This window comes from Lathamus discolor, chromosome 3 (assembly GCF_037157495.1).
Source record: "Lathamus discolor isolate bLatDis1 chromosome 3, bLatDis1.hap1, whole genome shotgun sequence".
Taxonomy (NCBI): domain Eukaryota; kingdom Metazoa; phylum Chordata; class Aves; order Psittaciformes; family Psittacidae; genus Lathamus; species Lathamus discolor.
Genome location: NC_088886.1, coordinates 42,811,204 through 42,834,209, shown reverse-complemented (window position 1 = coordinate 42,834,209; position 23,006 = coordinate 42,811,204).

Genomic DNA, 23,006 nt, shown 5'->3' with positions numbered 1-23,006 from the left:
GCACCTGTGGAGATGAAATGAAAGACAGGAGCATTTCTGCATATGAATGTCCATCAATTATTTTTTCCTAGATTTTCTTGGGAAGAGTTTTCTGTCCCAGTACATTAATGCATTTAAGACATCATAGGGCCAGAAATCCTTGGTTTAAAGCTTAATCCCACTGAAATTAGTGAGTTTTTCCTTCATTGACCTTTGTGGGAGCAGGATTTCGCACCTCCAGAACCTGTGCAGAGCAGAAATCCATATCTTATTGGAAGGCCAAGGCAGAGGCGTTCACCTCTACCCTTCTCAAGCTTGCTTTGGACAGAAGTTTCTTTTTTCCCTCTCATACAATTGATGTTATGTAAAAGCTGTATTCTCATGGCTTTAAGAATGTCATTCATATTGAATATCAGTGAGTAGCTTTCTGTATAATTTCAAATATATTCTTCCACCTGGAAAATTGTAATATACTCTTGCATTACATTTTTTTAGGCAAGAATGTCTTTCCCAGCTGCATCCTATCACCACAGAATTTCTAGATGCAGATCATTGCACCAAAACGAAAATGCTGACACCTTCTGATAGTTTTCAAGGCCAGTTTTCAAGGCTAGTTTTCAGATAAAAATCAAAGAAAGAAGCATGAAACAATTTCACTTTGGATAGTTCTTTTAATGTTTCCATATGAAAAAAAAAGGTTCAATTATCAAAAAAGCTTAAATTACTTGCACCAGAATGCATATGACTGGAGAGGGAGGGGAGGTGTCCCCCCTGCATGTGTCTTACTTTGAGTATTAAAATAATGTAGTGCAGTAGATAAATTAAAAAAAAAAAAAATCAACAAAACAAACATGATTTTGTCTGTATTGATATAAATTGGCTACTTTTTTATTAAATTATTTTTCCTTGTTCTTTTGATTTTACAAAATTTGGTATAGAAAATGTTTTAATAGTTTTTTCATTCACATAAACTTTTTTTTTTAATAACACAAGTATTATTGATAAAAATGTTCCCCAACTTGCTTGATCAGTGTAAGTGCGCACCTCTAAAGATGTCAGTCTCTCTGAAACATTACCTCATCATACATGACATCAGCGAGTTCATAATGGGAAAAATGGGTTCAACTGTATATAGGTAATAAATACTTTTAAACCTCAGCTTATTAATAATGTAATAACACCCTGGTTCTAGCCTTGGTTAAGCATTTGGATTTATGTAATGGAAACTTTCTACATTAGCGTTGCTGTCCCATTTACAAATGGCAAGAGAGCCAAAAGCATAATCAGAACTACAGGGCGTCATCTATCGTAAAAGGAAAGTATTTCAATTATAATACAGAGACATTGGTGTAGATCAGTGTTTATCAGGAAATCACATGAAGTCTATCTTTCAACAAGGGATTGCCTATGGGTCTAAAAACATAAAAGATTTTCAGTAAATTGCAGCTGCTGTTGAGCTCTTTATTGACTCTTGCTTCTTCTGTTGTACCAGTGTAGAAGTTCTGTGGATTTGCCACACACTGGTGTTGTTCTGAAAGCAGACAGCCTTAAGCTTGCCCATAGATTTACAGAGGATGAATGCATTCAGTTCCTAGGATGAGACAGGCAACAGACAGAAGCAATATAACAATGCTATAAACTAAACTCAACTGTTACAAGCAGTTTCCTTTTATCCTTAAATGAGGGATTCTCTAATGAAAAGTGAGAGAGAGAATATGGATAAAAGACTAAGTACCTTTTTGTTTTCAAAGAGACATATTTCCAATGTATCTTATAAAAGAAAATAAAGCTACCAATAAACAGACACCATAACATTAGGGTGAGTGTGTGTATGCTCTGGAGAATCTTACAACCAGAGATCTTGGGCTATGCATAGCTGCAAACATTTTTATGTGGAAATAGACTTCATCAGTTACAGATTCTGACCTAAACAAGCTGTGCAAACAAGCTGGAAATGTGTAAATCCAGAATTACTCTCTGAATTTCTGTAATGATGTTCTGCATGCTATTGGAGATACTTACAGTCCTAAAGTAATTGCAGTGTCATGAGGGACTCTTTCACCTAAGGCATATCTTGTCCAGTTTTCCCCTGAAGTGCTAACTAATCCCTTGGAAGAATCTTTGGTTCCTGAACTCTTCTCACTCTCCCCAGTATAGAAATGGACTACAAATCAAGTTGAGAAATTGCAATGTAAGCCTTTCAGACAGAAATTTTTTTATATATTTCATTATTTTAATTACAGGTGTCAGGGGACAGATGGGTGGGGGATAGAGACAGGACTAAGAAGGAAATGAGGTTAGGAAGGCAGAGGTGTGAAATACTCGTTCAGCTGAAGACTAAAGTAAGCATTCATATCCTGCTTGAAAACCCACTGCAGTCATGTCTATCAAATGACTTGATTAAGCTTCAACACTGTAGTATGCTTCATTTGCTGGCAAGTGTCCAAGCTATATATTTACATATTCTGCAAAAATAGAGCTTATGCTGTCCTGTAGTACAATATAGATAGGGAGATTATTGTTGTTGCTTCAGGAAAAAAAAAAAAACAGTGGAAAGACCGAAATGAAAATGGTCCTCAGCCATATAAAATATAAGTCCTGCAATAGTAATTCAGGTAATTCTATTATGTGCATCAAGCTTTCTGATAGGCGATATTAGTGGAAATACCTTTCTCATCAAAACCCCATTCAGTTATAGCAGAAGCAAGAGAGAAAAGAAAGCTTTGTATAAAATTGCCATTGGAGCGGCCGGTTTTATACAAGCTCAAATTCTCTAGGAATGGGAGACATAATGACTAAATAAAATAAAACGAGATGCCTGAAACAGAAAAGGTCCTTTCAAATTATTATGACTTTAGACAATAATTGCCTCAGATGCACTGTTAAAACATGACATACAGACATAAAGACAGAACTTATCATAATCATTATGTTCTGTAAAGGACTATTTTAATGGAAGAAAAGTATAGCATGAGAGAGAACAACATCCGTTTTCAAAACCCATTGATGCTAAATTGATCAAAATTATTAAAGCTAGATTAGAATACAGGAAGAAGGTCAGTTTTCTGTGCATAAAATGAGCTAACTTCAAGTCAAATACGTCTTTATGATCTCTACTACACATTGCTGTTATGATTTCTCTGCTCTTGGCCCAAGAATCCCAAAGACACCACTATATTCCAAAGGAGCACAGAATAATGGTAAAAATTAAACCACTAATGGGCTTTATAGTGTATATGCCTGTCCATGGCTGTGGAAGGAAAAAAAATGACCTCTGTGACAGACACAATTTGTACATTTGTGATTTTGTCTTAATTTTTTCATGCCGTCTGAGAAAAAGTGAATTATGTCAGACACCCTAGAGAATAGGGACTGTACTACAATGTATATCACAAATGCTTTTTTTTTTTTTTTTTGCTTTAGAAAGTAGAAATATGAGAAGATATTGAAGACACTTTAACTACAGTTCTGACAATAAAAGAGGAGGGGCTGTGGCTGTCCTTGTCGGGGGGGAGTTCCTCTTCCCTGACTCAGCCAATGCACATAAGTCGTTGTTTGCTGGGTACCTGCTCCTGGGTACCCATGCTGCCAACTTTAAAGCTTCCAGTGGGGATGACTTGGAACAAAGTGAAGTTATTTGTATTTGTTACCAGGCTTTTGCAGTGTATTGCATTTTGGCATAAGTGTTATTATACTTAGGCAATTGTATACAGTCATTATACAATTAATTGTTACTTAGTTTAAAATTTCAGTCAAACTGATTTAATTGCATATACTCATACTACATATCTTCAGTGTGCATTTTGCAAGATAGTTTTTTGTTTTCTTTTTCTTGCCTTCTGTGCTAGTGGTAGATCTGAGTCCAGATATTGCACACTGCAAATTCAGGCCTACCTAATTAATCTGATATTTTTTCCTCCATTTATGTCCATAAAACTGAAATAAAGTTGTTTCCAAGGAATTGTGAACAAAATTTCTTAGGGTAACAATGAAAATTTTAGATGTACGTCTTCTTTGAAACTAAATGCTTGATTTACAACACGCTTAATAGTACTTTTGAAGTTTGCAGCAGCAGTGAATACTACTGACTTTGACACTTATTGACACTCACTACCTTTTGATGTGTGACAGAGGATGGGGGGGGAAATTATCTATAAAGATTTTGGTGGAAACAAACTGCAAGTAGCTTGAGATAATTTGGGGGAGCCAAAATTTTGGGTTATAGGATATCAAATAGAAAGAAAAAGAACAAATCAATTCAGTCATAAAAAATGTAGCAGGGAAGAAGTAGCAAACAGAGTTATAAATTTTCACTGTTGCTTATCAACTGTACTTCGGTTGTGCAAATCCTACATTTCAAATAGATCTTATCTCTTAGCACGAACTTCAACTTGATTTCAGGAGGCACAAGATTGGGTGCTAAGAGTTAAATGAACACTATTTTATACTGAGTAGCAAATTCTCAGTCTAACAGAATAGATAGAAAAGTATATAAATTAAACAAGTCACATAAAGCAATTCTGTTTACATCCTAAATATGTTACGTCTCTTTATATTTTGTTAGGCTTTTAAAATCTTAAGACCTATGTGTAAACTACAATGCTGTGTAAATCAAGTGGTTATCTACTCAGTATGCCATATTTTAGTGTTGTTTAAACATTATGTCCAAGATATATCATAGAAAAGGGTTGTCAGCAAAATAGTCCTCAGTCCCTGCAGTTGTCTTTGCACTTCAAAGAGCAGATGTTCATTTTGTCTGATGAGCTGAGAAATATCACTGACTGCATCACAGAAAAATAATCTTGAAAAAATGAACCTAAACTTTATGTTATATATTAGGTGGTGTATCAATTTTTCATCTACCTACTCACAATTTTTATTGCAAATTTTGTAATGCATGATAAGCAGTGCCAGAATAACACATGCAGTCATGCAGTCGGAATGGATTTTTGTATTACAGTGAATTGCTTAATTCGATTTCTTTCCCTTCCATTTGAAACTTCTCAAGAAAAAAAAATACAACAAAACAAAAACAACAACAACAAAAAACCCCCCAAAACCAAAAAACAACCCAGAAACAAGAAAATAGAAAAATAGGAAAGAAGAAGAAAATATATCTATTTAGCTGAGGAAATAAAATAGATCTGGTAAAACTGTGGTGTAGTGCTTACAGATTTTATTGTCTCTTCAGGCAGCACTGAGCAAGTAGTTAATTTGCCCCATACCAGCAGTACCTCCAGCAGTCCAGGTTATTCCTTTGAATCGCCCAGTGAGTCATAATTCCACTTGTACTTCCATTGCTTGGGTGGGAAGGAGAGGTATGTCACCTGGCCTGTAATAGCAGCAAATAGGATCCAACTTCTGACAACAGAAGAGGGAGCAGAATCACATTTTCTGTTAATTCTCAGTTCTCTCTCCCCTCTGCTCTCGTGGACTAGTCACGTTTCCTTCCTTCAAGCCCAGAGTCAAGGCTGGAATATTCTGCATCACATTGGTTCTTAACTGTATGGCACAGCTTACTTGCCAAGTGATGAGACAATAAAGCTTAAATAATAACATTTTATTTTAAACATCTTGATGAGGAGTAATCATAATGATAATTGTGCTCTGGGTGGCACTTAAATCTGAAAATAGGCAATTTTCTGCATTGGTTATGTGGGAACCTGAAGTATGAGTTTATATGGCAGTTAATTGTTAGAAGACTAAAAATTAAATAGCAGATTCCTAGCAGAAATTGAATTAGGGTGCTGGATTTTCAAAACAGCTGCAAGTGTTAATTCTCATAAAATCCATGCTATAGTTTAAGCCTAAGGCACTACAGGGAAAAATCGCCTCAAGCCACATGTTTGGATGCAAAATGGATAGACATCTTTTGAGGGATACAGGAACCAGAGTTCTCAGTTTCTCAGGCTTTAAGGGGAACCTGAAGCTGGTAGGTTTTTTTGAGAAAGTTGGCTATATTGTAGGAAGGATTATACATTCTGATCACCACCATTTTTCCACAAGAATAATAAGAAAAGCTGAGAAGAATCTCCACAAATCAGATTTTAGGTCTTGAACATGCTATCTTAAGAGATTCGATTTCAAATACAGAAGCCATTATCTTAGATTCACTCTGAAAGTAATCTTTCTAGTCATTTCTCTAGTGGTAGTAGAAGTGGAATTTGAGAGAAGAGAACTTATTAAAGAGAAGGAGGGGATATTGAGGAAACGAAGGCAAGTAAGAAATAAGATAATCTCATAGTGGTTTGTCCATGAAAAAGCAGTAGAGAATAGGACATGATGGACAGCTGAAAATCTTCAAAAATATTGTGGGCACCTGTTATGGTTTAAGCCCAGCTGGCAACCTAGAACCACACAGCCACTAGCTCACTCCCCCACCGCCTTCCTTCCCCTGCTCCCGGGGAGATGGGGAGGAGAATCGAAAGAATGTAACTCCCACGGGTTGAGATAAGAACAGTCCAGTAACTAAGGTATAACACAAATCGCTACTGCTGCCACCAGTGATAATATTGATAAGGGAAATAACAACGGAAGAGAATACAACTGCTCACCACCCACCAACCGATACTCAGCCTGACCCAAGCAGTGATCTAGTCCTTCCGGGTAACTGCCCCCAGTTTATATAGTGGGCATGATGTGCTGTGGTATGGAATACCCCTTTGGTTAGTTTAGGTCAGGTGTCCTGTCTCTGCTTCCTCCTGGCTTCCCCTCCTCCCTGGCAGAGCATGAGACTCAGAAAGTCCTTCGTCAGAGTAAACATTACTGAGCAACAACTAAAAGCATCGGTGCTATCAGCGCTGTTCCCAGGCTGAAAGTCAAAAACACAGCACTGCACCAGCTACTAAGAAGGAGAAAAATGACTGCTACTGCTGAACCCAGGACAGCACCTGAATTTTTCTTTTTGTGGACCCCTCTAAAGAAAGCAATAAGTAGCACTTTGTGAACAATTGCGTCTTCATTTATTTTTTATTCAGTGATAGACGGGTGATACAATTTGAACTTATATTAATCTGTAAAATCTTGTCAACTACATTCAAGTATCTGATGGTTATTTGGAGCCTTTTATTTATGGAGGGCTAGAAGGAAAGTAATTAGGCTATTGAGAGACCTAATTAAGGATTTTGCTCTACTCTGACAGACAGAAGAACTGATGTGACAGAAATAAGCACTGTGCTGTAGGCCTAAACGTATGTAGTGTTCCACATCTTTTTTCTTCCTAGTGTATTTTTGTTTGTTTATTGGAGTAAGAAGATTAATTAACTTCACAGTGTATTACTTTTAGCTTGACAAGTGTGTCATTTCAGGAAATAACATTTCAATATTTAATACCTTTAGTGGTGTTAGAAAAGTAAGATTTTGTTGAAATAAACTTATGATACCTGTAAGATTAATGCCTGACAACACTGAGTCTATGATGACGTTCTATATGAATGGTATGACGATTATTCAGACTAAATTCTAAAGTATATGAATTATGAATAAGGGCATACAAAGAGCTATGTAAATTGGATATTGTAGGATAGAACATGTTTGAGAATAGAGGCTTAAATCAAATAAGACCTCTGTATCTGCGATCCGTCTTACCCTTGCCAAAAGAAAGAATGAGCATAGTGGTTAATTTTCCTTTATGTTAATAATAGTATAACACTTGGATCTTTTTATCTGTTTGCAAGCATGCAGTGTTTCTTACAGCAGCTTTAATAGCCATCAAATGACTGAGAGATCTAGTTCCAGATGTGCAGTAAGCTTTGTTTAAATTGAAACATCTACAATCACATAGCTAAATACCTCACTTGGATGGTCTTTGTGGAAGTCCATTATGTCAGCTGGTGATCTTTGGGCAGCAGTAGTAGCAGAAGGCTTCTGAGTTCAGCAGATGTCCACGGTTCCGCTGTAACAAGTTATTTTTCTCCTTCTTAGTAGCTGGTGCAGTGCTGTGTTTTCGACTTTAGTCTGAGAACAGTGCTGAAAACACACCAGCGTTTTAGTTGTTGCTAAGTAATGCTTACCCCTATCAAGGACTTTTCACTGCTCTGCCAGTGAGGAGGGGCACAAGAAGCCAGAAGGAAGCAGACAGGACACCTGACCCAAAAAAGACAAAGGGGTATTCCATACCACAGCATGTCATGCCTTGGGGGAGTCAACTGGAAGACCCACATTGCTGCTCAGGTCAGGCTGGGTATTGGTTTGTGGGTGGTGAGCGGTTATATTGTGCATCACTTGTGTTTATTGTTTTCTTTTCCTTTTCCCCTTTTAGTTTTATATTCTCTCCCCTTGTTATTTCCCTTATCATTATTATTATTGGTGGTAGCAGTAGTGGGTTTGTGTTATACCTTAGTTACTGGACTGTTCTTATCTCAACCCATTGGGTTTACATTCTTTAGATTCTCCTCCCCATCCCTCCGGGACTGGGGAGGCAGAAGGGAGGGAGTGAGCAAGTGGCTGCATGTTTCTGAGGTACTAGCTGGGCTTAAACCACAACACCAGAATGTTTTCTTTCACCACTTTCAAAAAAAAAAAACAACACTTAATAAAAATTGTTTGTTATGCCTGGAAGCAGAGAATGATGTCACCTAGGACAAGTGACCAAAAAGAAATGAAAGTTAGCACAAGTAATGACAGCCTTAAGTGATAGAATGAATAAATTCTCAACTCATCAAGTTATCATGGACAATGTTTCCCATGCTTCAGTAATTAAACCAGTTAAATGCAAGTTCCAACTTCAGATGTGAAATAACGTGTGTTAGAGGAAAAATCTACTGTAGCCCTCTAGGGATACTTTGAGATTTACATTTGTAATTTTTACCCAGCATATTGCTTCTAGTAGCAAACAACATCTGCCAAGAATAATAAGAAAATTGTGATTGTGAGCATTGAAACCCACAAGCTGAAATTCCTTGATTGTATTTTAAAAACATGCCTGAACTTGCTTGATTCTGATCCTTTTCTTTACATCATCTATGTTTATTTTCTTGGGTTTATTCCCTGCAAAATAGAACCTGAGTTCTCTTACTCAGTTCGTATTACTGGTGAGAGGTGTGATATTATCTACAGATTTTCTCTTACTTTTTTAGCCTTTGACAAAAATGCTCTAATTTTACTCACTAAACTTTGAAGAAACTTGTACGCTCTTCTACACACTCTGATCAGCATGCAGATTCCTGTCACTTTGACCACAAAACAGCTCAAAAAGTAGTTCTGTCTGCTGAACACACACACACACAAAGAATAAAAGGAACTTTTCATTTCATTACTATTTTTTCATTAACTGCTTTGATCTCCATAATGTTCTTCATTGAATCCCATTCCCAGTTTGCTAAATAGAATGCCCTTCTGTATACGTTCTTTCAAGCTAATAATTTGTTCTTTTGAATATTTTCCTTGAATACATTATTCTTTCATCATGTAGTCTCTGCTTCCAGTGCCCCATTGATCTTATCTGTGTGTGCCCCTGTTTCTTCCTATATCTACACCAAAGTGGTGCCATGTGCCTCATCTTCACATTTTCTTTTAATAGTTTATAAGTAGTCTTCATTTTTCTTCACCTTCACCCACCAGTTCTTTTATCTCTATTATCCAGATGTGCATCTGTTGCTACCTCACATTTAATTCTCTAATTGCATAGTTTCATCCTGGTTAGGGTGTAAACACCTCAGGTCAATGACTTACCAGTGCTGTATCAGGTGCATTTTTAAGCGCCATGGTAGCAGTGAAGAAGCAGTTTTATAATGATGAATGAGGATATCAATTTCTATGTTCTTTGACATTACAGCAACTGCCAATATATGGAAAGAATATTTCCATGACTGTCACCAAATAGACCTATAAACCATAGTATGGTGGTAGCTGAGAAAATGTAAAAACATAGTAGCTTTGGAATGGAGCCATTCATAAATGCATACAAATGATCTATTCCTGCTTAGGAAAAAAAAAAAAAAAAGCCATTTCAGAGTGCTCTCAGCTAGATTAATATATCTCAAAAGTATAAAAATGTGACAAATTGAGAGTTTTTGATTCTCAGTCTGTAGTGTCCAAGACACTTTTAAGGGCAAAGATTTCAGTGACATTTCACAAAAGTTCTAACCTTCGTATCTGAAAGCAGAACTGATAATGGTTCTCTACTGAAATATTAGACCAAATTTGTTCTTAGTGTTTCTATCATATGGGAAGAATATGGGTCTTTTAAAGTCAATGATATTACATGCTCACTTGTGATGATAAGAGTTTCATGCAAGTGGAGTCACATTGATTTATTGAAGGATCTGAATTCTCTCTACGACTGCCTACACTGAAGGCAAAGTTCATGGTATTTTAATGATTACAGGTTTGTTTCTGTTTTCTATTCAGCATTAGGAGGAAAATGGATGTATAGCAAGGTGTGAATAAGGTGGAGAGTCTGATGTTACCGTCATAATTCATGTAGATTGCATCAGGGGAGACTCAAACAAATTTTCTCCTTATGTATAGGAGTTATGTTGCTCTGCTGCATCAGGAGGGCTGTCCCAGAATGTGTAGAACTTTCACACCAATCTGCATTAGTGGTAGGTGGTATTTTTGTCCAGGTGCATCAGTGGCAAGAACACTCCCCTTTTCCACCCTGCCACAGTCCTGCTTTTCTGGGCTTGTCTTCCCTTCCTCACTGTCACTTCTGCTCTCATTTTACCTTTCCCTTGGTCAAGGCCCTTCCCCTTGGAGCGGCAAATTCAAATTGTTCAGAAGACTTCAATTACCTTAGATTGAATCAAAATGGCCTAAGTCCATATAGAGGAATGTTGACCTCCCTGTACTATAATGCTATTTTATCTGAAAGTAGTCTTCTGTAAATGTTACAAGTTACTGATTAAAGATCACTGATTCTCAAGCCGGTTGTGGGACTGTCTAATCTTATTTTTCCTCCTTTTATTGAAATACTAATTTTTCAAACTTCTTGCATTTTCTCTAGCTACATTGAAAACATAAAGTTTGTTCTCAGGTTTCTAAGTCTTATTTCATACTCAGTTGTCAATATTTCTGTGTTGTTCTTTGTTTTGGGACTGTCTTGCTGATTAAAGACCATTTCTTTCCATGATCTGTCTCAAAACCTGTTTCATTTTCAGTGCATTAACCAGCAGTATATTGTCCTTTGTTTAGCAGTAGCAGTCAGTTTTTCTCCTTCTTAGTAGCTGGTGCAGCATTGTGTTTTGACTTTCAGCCTGGGAACAGAGCTGATAACACCGATGTTTTTAGTTGTTGCTCAGTAATGTTTACCCTGACTAAAGACTTTCTGAGTCTCATGCTCTGCCAGGGACGAGGGGAGGCTGGAAGGAAGCAGAGACAGGACACCTGACCCAAACTAGCCAAAGAGGTATTCCATACCACAGCACGTCATGCCCAGGGAGGTAACTGGGAGTTACCCAAAAGGGCGCGGGCTCTCTTTGGCGGGGGGTCGAACTTGTTCGGCGGTGGTATTATATTCTCTTCTCTTGTTATTTTCTCTTATCATTATTACCATTGGTGGTAGCAGTAGTGATTTGTGTTATACCTTAGTTACTGGGCTGTTCTTATCTCAACCCGTGGGAGTTACATTCTCTTGATTCTCCTCTCCATCCCTCTGGGAGTGGGGAGGGGGAAAGGAAATAAAGAGGGAGAAAAGGTGGGGGGAGTGAGTGAATGAGCTGTGTGGCTCAGTTTAAACGATGACATATATGTACAGCATTGTGAATATTATTTGGAGAAAAGAAAAAAAGGCCTCTGACTAGCTGCCCAGATGAAAGAAAAGTAGTATGCTTTGGCTCCATTTATGCCACTTTCAATAGATATGTATAATGACTAAGAGAATTTTGAACTTGTTCAAAAACTTTATTCTAAGATTTATACACTACTTGTCATTGAAGAGAAGGTATGCCTTATTATTTGTAAATAATATACGATGCATCAACATTTTTATAACAATTTTAAACATCACAACCAGTGAATGGACTTCAGCCCAAGTGCTAGCAAAAGAAATACGAAGGTATGATGGTAAATAATTTAGGATAGTTTGACAAATAAGTGTATTGTTATAGACAGCCTGTGAATAGAACAAAATACTGAATGCAATAAATATATAATTTGCTAGAAAATATTTCCGTTATTTTTAGTGCTAGGCTAAACCTGATTTGCACATATATGTGACTTAATGGAATGGCTTAGGTGCTTAATATTAAGATTAAGTTCTTCACTGGATCAAGAGCCTTTTTGATAGTTCCTTGTACTCTGGGCTATGCTAATTCATTTTCTGGCTGATTACAGTGTCCTATAAGGAGTGTGAAATTGCTTTCCATTGAAATTTTCTCACTGTGATAGCAATGTGTGCATCTTTTGAAGGTTATATGCCCAGGATTCATCATCTGTGGTGCAGTGAATTTCTCCTCTCCGTATTTCTTTCATGAACCTTGATTTATATATTTTCACTCTATTCAGGGCTGCATAGAAGCAGCAGTCTTCTTTTTCTTGAGTATTTGAAATTGCTTTTCAAGCTGGGACATGTTTTAAGGGGTTTCTGTCAAATCAGGTATAACATAGGTTGTATGAGTTTTCTGGAACATCTGTTGTTATGATGGGTTTATCTTTGAAACCTTTTGAGGGGATGCAATGAGTTAATTTCTTTATCATTGCATTGACTGTAAAATAAATTCTTTTTGAAGCCTCATATCTGGAAGGAGTTTACCCAAGAACTTCACCATTATCATCTTTCTCTCAGGCTATGCCAGGCTGTTTAACAAGCTGAGAACAGGAAGGCTAAAAGGACACCCTGCCCTCTCACCCCCAAGTTTTTCTGACACATGAAATACTGACACAGGTTTTTTCAGTTTCTTGGCACAACAACCCTTTCCCAGATGTGCCAGATAATTTGCAAAGCATGCTGTTCTCCTTGCAAAAGCAGAGTCAGGACCAAGAGGCTTGGTTTGTACTACACATCTGTGGCTAGGGGTGTTTCTCCACTGTTGTCTTGAAGAAGTCGTAAGCTAGTCAGAAAAAGCATTATTTTGAGAAAGGAGCTTCATTTCTAAACGTCCTTACAGGAAGTTAATTTGTGTTCATATTAGCTTTTACATTTTATGAATGATGACTGATAGAGTAATAATTCAGCATTAATCTCTAGCCATTTTATCAGTTCAAATTAAGGAAGCCTATAAGAGCTGAGAAGCACGTGTTCAACCCAGTTGTTTGCAGTTGGACAGTATCATGACTGTTGGTGGCCTGCCTTTGTAATTAGGAAAAATCAGATGTGTGCTCTTCTACTCTAAACTCACTTAGGATTTTTATTTTGTTTACAGAGAGTTATTATCCTACAAGGGGGATAAAAGGTCTGCAGAAGGATGAGAAAGCAGCTGGAGTTATGTTTTTTCACTCCAGCTGGCCTGCTTGCTAGAGAACAGTAATGGAGTTTACTAATCCCAGTCTGACCAGCTCTATGACGAACCCTTGGTTTAGTACATGCTGCAGAGAACCTACTTAATGCCTGAAAACCTTTTTTCCCTTCAGGCTGTGCTGAAGAAAAGTTGAACTTCAGTTTTCCAAAACTGAATCTGGGTCCTAAATAGCACCACATTTGAGGTCCGCAGTCACATCTCAATCTTTTACAGTCATTAGCTTTCTGGCATTTATGTCAAAATGCAAAGTATTATGTATTACTAAGAACAAAAGTCTTATTATCTGCAGAGAAAACTGCACATGCTTGGATTTCCAGCCAATCTTCTTGAGGCTTTTCATTTTCAAATAATAGGATTCTTTACAACAGATTATTCTTAATTGTGCCTTCCTGCACATCTTTGTAACTTTCCAAGTTTTCTTATAGGAAAAAACATGTATTTGGTTTTATTTTGCTTTTTATGTCTTTCATTCTCAGTTCACAAAATCAGTCAAACATGCTAGACAGCACCAGCTGTCTCCTATGGATCTAAAACTCTTTCTTAGTGCTCAGTAGGAGATCAGCTGCAGACCAGGAATAACAGGAAATGCATTATTTATGCTCTTCATTTCTTCTGAGCTGGCAGCTCCAGAATTCTGGGAGGTGTAGACTATATTCAGTTTTCTGTGTTTCAATGTAAATTGCAACATACTCTTATTAAACATTCTGGAATTCCTGAAAGTTTTTTTATTATTGGATAATCTCCATCTTTTTCTCTCTCACCTTTCTTCCCCTTCTTTAGCTGTCTTCTAAATAGGTTATTTATGCTGTTCTGCAAAAACTTAAGTTGATCAATATGTATTCTACCTAATTTTTCTTATGATTTTCTCCATTCCTGTCCTCAGCTTAAAAAAAAAAAAAAAGGCAAAAAAGTTTCATACTGTAGACCTGAAATGTCCCTAGGACAATCCTTAGAAAACTGCTGGATAAATTTGACCATGCCTGAGTGTCCTTGGCCAGATCTGCTAGTGATATGTAATACCACATATGTCATAAAACAGAAGAAAATAAAATCTCCATAGCTGTCTGCAATATTATTTTCACTCATTCAGTTCTTGCTTGGTCTTTTATAATAAACACAGTGCAGCACAGTTGCCCTTTTTGTGAAAGGCCACTGCAGAGCCTGCATACAGCTTCAGGCACATTCAAGCTTTGTTTTACTTATAACAACAAGTGGAGTTTCTAGCTGCTGCATATTCAGACTGAATAAATTACCCCATACACCTGTAATCACATGCCCTCTAACTTGATGGGCAGTGTGATTTGTTTGAGCGCAGTGGTGAAGGGTCAGATCATATTGTGGGAGAAACGTTGAAGCAATTTCTGACAATTATCAAGCAATTTCTTGTCTTCAGCATGAGACAAGGAATACATTTCAGGAATAACATTCTCTGTCAATGGTTGAATTAATTTCTACAGTGATGTAAAGACTGCATATTTGGTTTTCAGGTTTTAATTAGCATTCCAGTGATCTTGATGGGCTTACTATGCAGTGCAGCTCCACCTCTCGCGAATGACGTTTGTAAAACAGGTTGCTGCTTTTATGTGCTATGCAAGAAGAACAAAGGTTTTATATGCCACACACACACAGAGATGCTTCTTGCCCTCTTTAAAGATCTTATCAGAATAGAGGTGATATACAAGCCAGGTCTCTAAGCCAGTCGGTTTTTGAGTTATGCTTCTGAGATTTTAGAATGATGAGAAGACTAATCTGACCTTTCAAATATAAAAGCATATTTGTACTTCTGCTCTGTGGAAGTAGTCCTGAAAATATAAATTCTATGATGGTGTTTTCTCGCTAGTTCTGTCTCTTTCCCTTCCTGCCTCTGTCCCCTCGAGTTGTTCTACTTTTATTTTCTCCTTGGCCTGATCTATGTCCTTTCTCTCTGCTGTGTTACACTCTCTCTCCTACGTTGTTTTTATCTGTCTTTCACTACCTGCCAGATATTATCTCCCTCTATATAGAGAGCAATTTGATACATTTTGCTTCAAAAACAAGTACTGTTTGACCAAACACCACTGTGTTAATAAAAAAGCAGAGAAAAGCTTTTTCTAATACATATGATGAATCCTGGCTATTGTCTGGCTTTTAAACCATAGTAATAAAGCCATAGTGTTTAATGGTTATGTCCAAATTAACAATAATGTCATTTTTCTAAATCTTTTTAGCTACCCTGGTAATATCTGAATAATACAATACAATAAAATCCATATACTAGCTTAGTTTATGTTATGTGATTAAATAGTAAAATATTGATTTCATATATGTGACATCATCCTACATCTTTATTAATCTTTCTATATTGCAGTAGAATTCTTTATTCATTAGAAATTAAATAAAAAAGATGAATGTGTCTTTCACTGTTGTAATAAAAAGCTGAAATATTGTATCATTATTAATTTATTCATTGTATGCATTTTTAATGAGTTACATCAATAATCATGGATAAAACTAAGCTTTGATAAAGCAACAGAAAATATGTCTCTATTCCATTTTACATAGACAAACAAATCACAAGTATCACAAAGGGTTCTGTAAGACATTTTTTGGTAACAATCTGTTGAAAGTGAATTTGTATGTTTTAAAATATGTGCAGTGTTAAGAACTGATACTGGGGCTGCGAGCCACAATTTAATAATGGCTCACATTTAAGTTGTACTTACCTGTGTCATCGATCTGAAGTACAATGTCTAAATGTGCTTTCTCTCGCAGTGTACCTATACTAATTTACTCTGCTTCCTCAGCAGAGAAATACAATACTAGGCACCTTTTGTTTGTCTAGATTCTATGTATTGCTGGCAGAAGTTGGGAAAGGGAACCCTTGGAGCTTTTTGCTTTTATTTAATACTTACAGCTGTATGCACACGTAAGTATGCGTGGAAGTCAATATGTATATTTTATATAATTTTTTTTAAATCATTTATATTTTACTTTTTTTTTTTTTTTTTTTTTTTAATTTGGCACCTGTGGAGATGAAATGAAAGACAGGAGCATTTCTGCATATGAATGTCCATCAATTATTTTTTCCTAGATTTTCTTGGGAAGAGTTTTCTGTCCCAGTACATTAATGCATTTAAGACATCATAGGGCCAGAAATCCTTGGTTTAAAGCTTAATCCCACTGAAATTAGTGAGTTTTTCCTTCATTGACCTTTGTGGGAGCAGGATTTCGCACCTCCAGAACCTGTGCAGAGCAGAAATCCATATCTTATTGGAAGGCCAAGGCAGAGGCGTTCACCTCTACCCTTCTCAAGCTTGCTTTGGACAGAAGTTTCTTTTTTCCCTCTCATACAATTGATGTTATGTAAAAGCTGTATTCTCATGGCTTTAAGAATGTCATTCATATTGAATATCAGTGAGTAGCTTTCTGTATAATTTCAAATATATTCTTCCACCTGGAAAATTGTAATATACTCTTGCATTACATTTTTTTAGGCAAGAATGTCTTTCCCAGCTGCATCCTATCACCACAGAATTTCTAGATGCAGATCATTGCACCAAAACGAAAATGCTGACACCTTCTGATAGTTTTCAAGGCCAGTTTTCAAGGCTAGTTTTCAGATAAAAATCAAAGAAAGAAGCATGAAACAATTTCACTTTGGATAGTTCTTTTAATGTTTCCATATGAAAAAAAAAGGTTCAATTATCAAAAAAGCTTAAATTACTTGCACCAGAATGCATATGACTGGAGAGGGAGGGGAGGTGTCCCCCCTGCATGTGTCTTACTTTGAGTATTAAAATAATGTAGTGCAGTAGATAAATTAAAAAAAAAAAAAATCAACAAAACAAACATGATTTTGTCTGTATTGATATAAATTGGCTACTTTTTTATTAAATTATTTTTCCTTGTTCTTTTGATTTTACAAAATTTGGTATAGAAAATGTTTTAATAGTTTTTTCATTCACATAAACTTTTTTTTTTAATAACACAAGTATTATTGATAAAAATGTTCCCCAACTTGCTTGATCAGTGTAAGTGCGCACCTCTAAAGATGTCAGTCTCTCTGAAACATTACCTCATCATACATGACATCAGCGAGTTCATAATGGGAAAAATGGGTTCAACTGTATATAGGTAATAAATACTTTTAAACCTCAGCTTATTAATAATGTAATAACACCCTGGTTCTAGCCTTGGTTAAGCATTTGGATTTATGTAATGGAAACTTTCTACATTAGCGTTGCTGTCCCATTTACAAATGGCAAGAGAGCCAAAAGCATAATCAGAACTACAGGGCGTCATCTATCGTAAAAGGAAAGTATTTCAATTATAATACAGAGACATTGGTGTAGATCAGTGTTTATCAGGAAATCACATGAAGTCTATCTTTCAACAAGGGATTGCCTATGGGTCTAAAAACATAAAAGATTTTCAGTAAATTGCAGCTGCTGTTGAGCTCTTTATTGACTCTTGCTTCTTCTGTTGTACCAGTGTAGAAGTTCTGTGGATTTGCCACACACTGGTGTTGTTCTGAAAGCAGACAGCCTTAAGCTTGCCCATAGATTTACAGAGGATGAATGCATTCAGTTCCTAGGATGAGACAGGCAACAGACAGAAGCAATATAACAATGCTATAAACTAAACTCAACTGTTACAAGCAGTTTCCTTTTATCCTTAAATGAGGGATTCTCTAATGAAAAGTGAGAGAGAGAATATGGATAAAAGACTAAGTACCTTTTTGTTTTCAAAGAGACATATTTCCAATGTATCTTATAAAAGAAAATAAAGCTACCAATAAACAGACACCATAACATTAGGGTGAGTGTGTGTATGCTCTGGAGAATCTTACAACCAGAGATCTTGGGCTATGCATAGCTGCAAACATTTTTATGTGGAAATAGACTTCATCAGTTACAGATTCTGACCTAAACAAGCTGTGCAAACAAGCTGGAAATGTGTAAATCCAGAATTACTCTCTGAATTTCTGTAATGATGTTCTGCATGCTATTGGAGATACTTACAGTCCTAAAGTAATTGCAGTGTCATGAGGGACTCTTTCACCTAAGGCATATCTTGTCCAGTTTTCCCCTGAAGTGCTAACTAATCCCTTGGAAGAATCTTTGGTTCCTGAACTCTTCTCACTCTCCCCAGTATAGAAATGGACTACAAATCAAGTTGAGAAATTGCAATGTAAGCCTTTCAGACAGAAATTTTTTTATATATTTCATTATTTTAATTACAGGTGTCAGGGGACAGATGGGTGGGGGATAGAGACAGGACTAAGAAGGAAATGAGGTTAGGAAGGCAGAGGTGTGAAATACTCGTTCAGCTGAAGACTAAAGTAAGCATTCATATCCTGCTTGAAAACCCACTGCAGTCATGTCTATCAAATGACTTGATTAAGCTTCAACACTGTAGTATGCTTCATTTGCTGGCAAGTGTCCAAGCTATATATTTACATATTCTGCAAAAATAGAGCTTATGCTGTCCTGTAGTACAATATAGATAGGGAGATTATTGTTGTTGCTTCAGGAAAAAAAAAAAAACAGTGGAAAGACCGAAATGAAAATGGTCCTCAGCCATATAAAATATAAGTCCTGCAATAGTAATTCAGGTAATTCTATTATGTGCATCAAGCTTTCTGATAGGCGATATTAGTGGAAATACCTTTCTCATCAAAACCCCATTCAGTTATAGCAGAAGCAAGAGAGAAAAGAAAGCTTTGTATAAAATTGCCATTGGAGCGGCCGGTTTTATACAAGCTCAAATTCTCTAGGAATGGGAGACATAATGACTAAATAAAATAAAACGAGATGCCTGAAACAGAAAAGGTCCTTTCAAATTATTATGACTTTAGACAATAATTGCCTCAGATGCACTGTTAAAACATGACATACAGACATAAAGACAGAACTTATCATAATCATTATGTTCTGTAAAGGACTATTTTAATGGAAGAAAAGTATAGCATGAGAGAGAACAACATCCGTTTTCAAAACCCATTGATGCTAAATTGATCAAAATTATTAAAGCTAGATTAGAATACAGGAAGAAGGTCAGTTTTCTGTGCATAAAATGAGCTAACTTCAAGTCAAATACGTCTTTATGATCTCTACTACACATTGCTGTTATGATTTCTCTGCTCTTGGCCCAAGAATCCCAAAGACACCACTATATTCCAAAGGAGCACAGAATAATGGTAAAAATTAAACCACTAATGGGCTTTATAGTGTATATGCCTGTCCATGGCTGTGGAAGGAAAAAAAATGACCTCTGTGACAGACACAATTTGTACATTTGTGATTTTGTCTTAATTTTTTCATGCCGTCTGAGAAAAAGTGAATTATGTCAGACACCCTAGAGAATAGGGACTGTACTACAATGTATATCACAAATGCTTTTTTTTTTTTTTTTTGCTTTAGAAAGTAGAAATATGAGAAGATATTGAAGACACTTTAACTACAGTTCTGACAATAAAAGAGGAGGGGCTGTGGCTGTCCTTGTCGGGGGGGAGTTCCTCTTCCCTGACTCAGCCAATGCACATAAGTCGTTGTTTGCTGGGTACCTGCTCCTGGGTACCCATGCTGCCAACTTTAAAGCTTCCAGTGGGGATGACTTGGAACAAAGTGAAGTTATTTGTATTTGTTACCAGGCTTTTGCAGTGTATTGCATTTTGGCATAAGTGTTATTATACTTAGGCAATTGTATACAGTCATTATACAATTAATTGTTACTTAGTTTAAAATTTCAGTCAAACTGATTTAATTGCATATACTCATACTACATATCTTCAGTGTGCATTTTGCAAGATAGTTTTTTGTTTTCTTTTTCTTGCCTTCTGTGCTAGTGGTAGATCTGAGTCCAGATATTGCACACTGCAAATTCAGGCCTACCTAATTAATCTGATATTTTTTCCTCCATTTATGTCCATAAAACTGAAATAAAGTTGTTTCCAAGGAATTGTGAACAAAATTTCTTAGGGTAACAATGAAAATTTTAGATGTACGTCTTCTTTGAAACTAAATGCTTGATTTACAACACGCTTAATAGTACTTTTGAAGTTTGCAGCAGCAGTGAATACTACTGACTTTGACACTTATTGACACTCACTACCTTTTGATGTGTGACAGAGGATGGGGGGGGAAATTATCTATAAAGATTTTGGTGGAAACAAACTGCAAGTAGCTTGAGATAATTTGGGGGAGCCAAAATTTTGGGTTATAGGATATCAAATAGAAAGAAAAAGAACAAATCAATTCAGTCATAAAAAATGTAGCAGGGAAGAAGTAGCAAACAGAGTTATAAATTTTCACTGTTGCTTATCAACTGTACTTCGGTTGTGCAAATCCTACATTTCAAATAGATCTTATCTCTTAGCACGAACTTCAACTTGATTTCAGGAGGCACAAGATTGGGTGCTAAGAGTTAAATGAACACTATTTTATACTGAGTAGCAAATTCTCAGTCTAACAGAATAGATAGAAAAGTATATAAATTAAACAAGTCACATAAAGCAATTCTGTTTACATCCTAAATATGTTACGTCTCTTTATATTTTGTTAGGCTTTTAAAATCTTAAGACCTATGTGTAAACTACAATGCTGTGTAAATCAAGTGGTTATCTACTCAGTATGCCATATTTTAGTGTTGTTTAAACATTATGTCCAAGATATATCATAGAAAAGGGTTGTCAGCAAAATAGTCCTCAGTCCCTGCAGTTGTCTTTGCACTTCAAAGAGCAGATGTTCATTTTGTCTGATGAGCTGAGAAATATCACTGACTGCATCACAGAAAAATAATCTTGAAAAAATGAACCTAAACTTTATGTTATATATTAGGTGGTGTATCAATTTTTCATCTACCTACTCACAATTTTTATTGCAAATTTTGTAATGCATGATAAGCAGTGCCAGAATAACACATGCAGTCATGCAGTCGGAATGGATTTTTGTATTACAGTGAATTGCTTAATTCGATTTCTTTCCCTTCCATTTGAAACTTCTCAAGAAAAAAAAATACAACAAAACAAAAACAACAACAACAAAAAACCCCCCAAAACCAAAAAACAACCCAGAAACAAGAAAATAGAAAAATAGGAAAGAAGAAGAAAATATATCTATTTAGCTGAGGAAATAAAATAGATCTGGTAAAACTGTGGTGTAGTGCTTACAGATTTTATTGTCTCTTCAGGCAGCACTGAGCAAGTAGTTAATTTGCCCCATACCAGCAGTACCTCCAGCAGTCCAGGTTATTCCTTTGAATCGCCCAGTGAGTCATAATTCCACTTGTACTTCCATTGCTTGGGTGGGAAGGAGAGGTATGTCACCTGGCCTGTAATAGCAGCAAATAGGATCCAACTTCTGACAACAGAAGAGGGAGCAGAATCACATTTTCTGTTAATTCTCAGTTCTCTCTCCCCTCTGCTCTCGTGGACTAGTCACGTTTCCTTCCTTCAAGCCCAGAGTCAAGGCTGGAATATTCTGCATCACATTGGTTCTTAACTGTATGGCACAGCTTACTTGCCAAGTGATGAGACAATAAAGCTTAAATAATAACATTTTATTTTAAACATCTTGATGAGGAGTAATCATAATGATAATTGTGCTCTGGGTGGCACTTAAATCTGAAAATAGGCAATTTTCTGCATTGGTTATGTGGGAACCTGAAGTATGAGTTTATATGGCAGTTAATTGTTAGAAGACTAAAAATTAAATAGCAGATTCCTAGCAGAAATTGAATTAGGGTGCTGGATTTTCAAAACAGCTGCAAGTGTTAATTCTCATAAAATCCATGCTATAGTTTAAGCCTAAGGCACTACAGGGAAAAATCGCCTCAAGCCACATGTTTGGATGCAAAATGGATAGACATCTTTTGAGGGATACAGGAACCAGAGTTCTCAGTTTCTCAGGCTTTAAGGGGAACCTGAAGCTGGTAGGTTTTTTTGAGAAAGTTGGCTATATTGTAGGAAGGATTATACATTCTGATCACCACCATTTTTCCACAAGAATAATAAGAAAAGCTGAGAAGAATCTCCACAAATCAGATTTTAGGTCTTGAACATGCTATCTTAAGAGATTCGATTTCAAATACAGAAGCCATTATCTTAGATTCACTCTGAAAGTAATCTTTCTAGTCATTTCTCTAGTGGTAGTAGAAGTGGAATTTGAGAGAAGAGAACTTATTAAAGAGAAGGAGGGGATATTGAGGAAACGAAGGCAAGTAAGAAATAAGATAATCTCATAGTGGTTTGTCCATGAAAAAGCAGTAGAGAATAGGACATGATGGACAGCTGAAAATCTTCAAAAATATTGTGGGCACCTGTTATGGTTTAAGCCCAGCTGGCAACCTAGAACCACACAGCCACTAGCTCACTCCCCCACCGCCTTCCTTCCCCTGCTCCCGGGGAGATGGGGAGGAGAATCGAAAGAATGTAACTCCCACGGGTTGAGATAAGAACAGTCCAGTAACTAAGGTATAACACAAATCGCTACTGCTGCCACCAGTGATAATATTGATAAGGGAAATAACAACGGAAGAGAATACAACTGCTCACCACCCACCAACCGATACTCAGCCTGACCCAAGCAGTGATCTAGTCCTTCCGGGTAACTGCCCCCAGTTTATATAGTGGGCATGATGTGCTGTGGTATG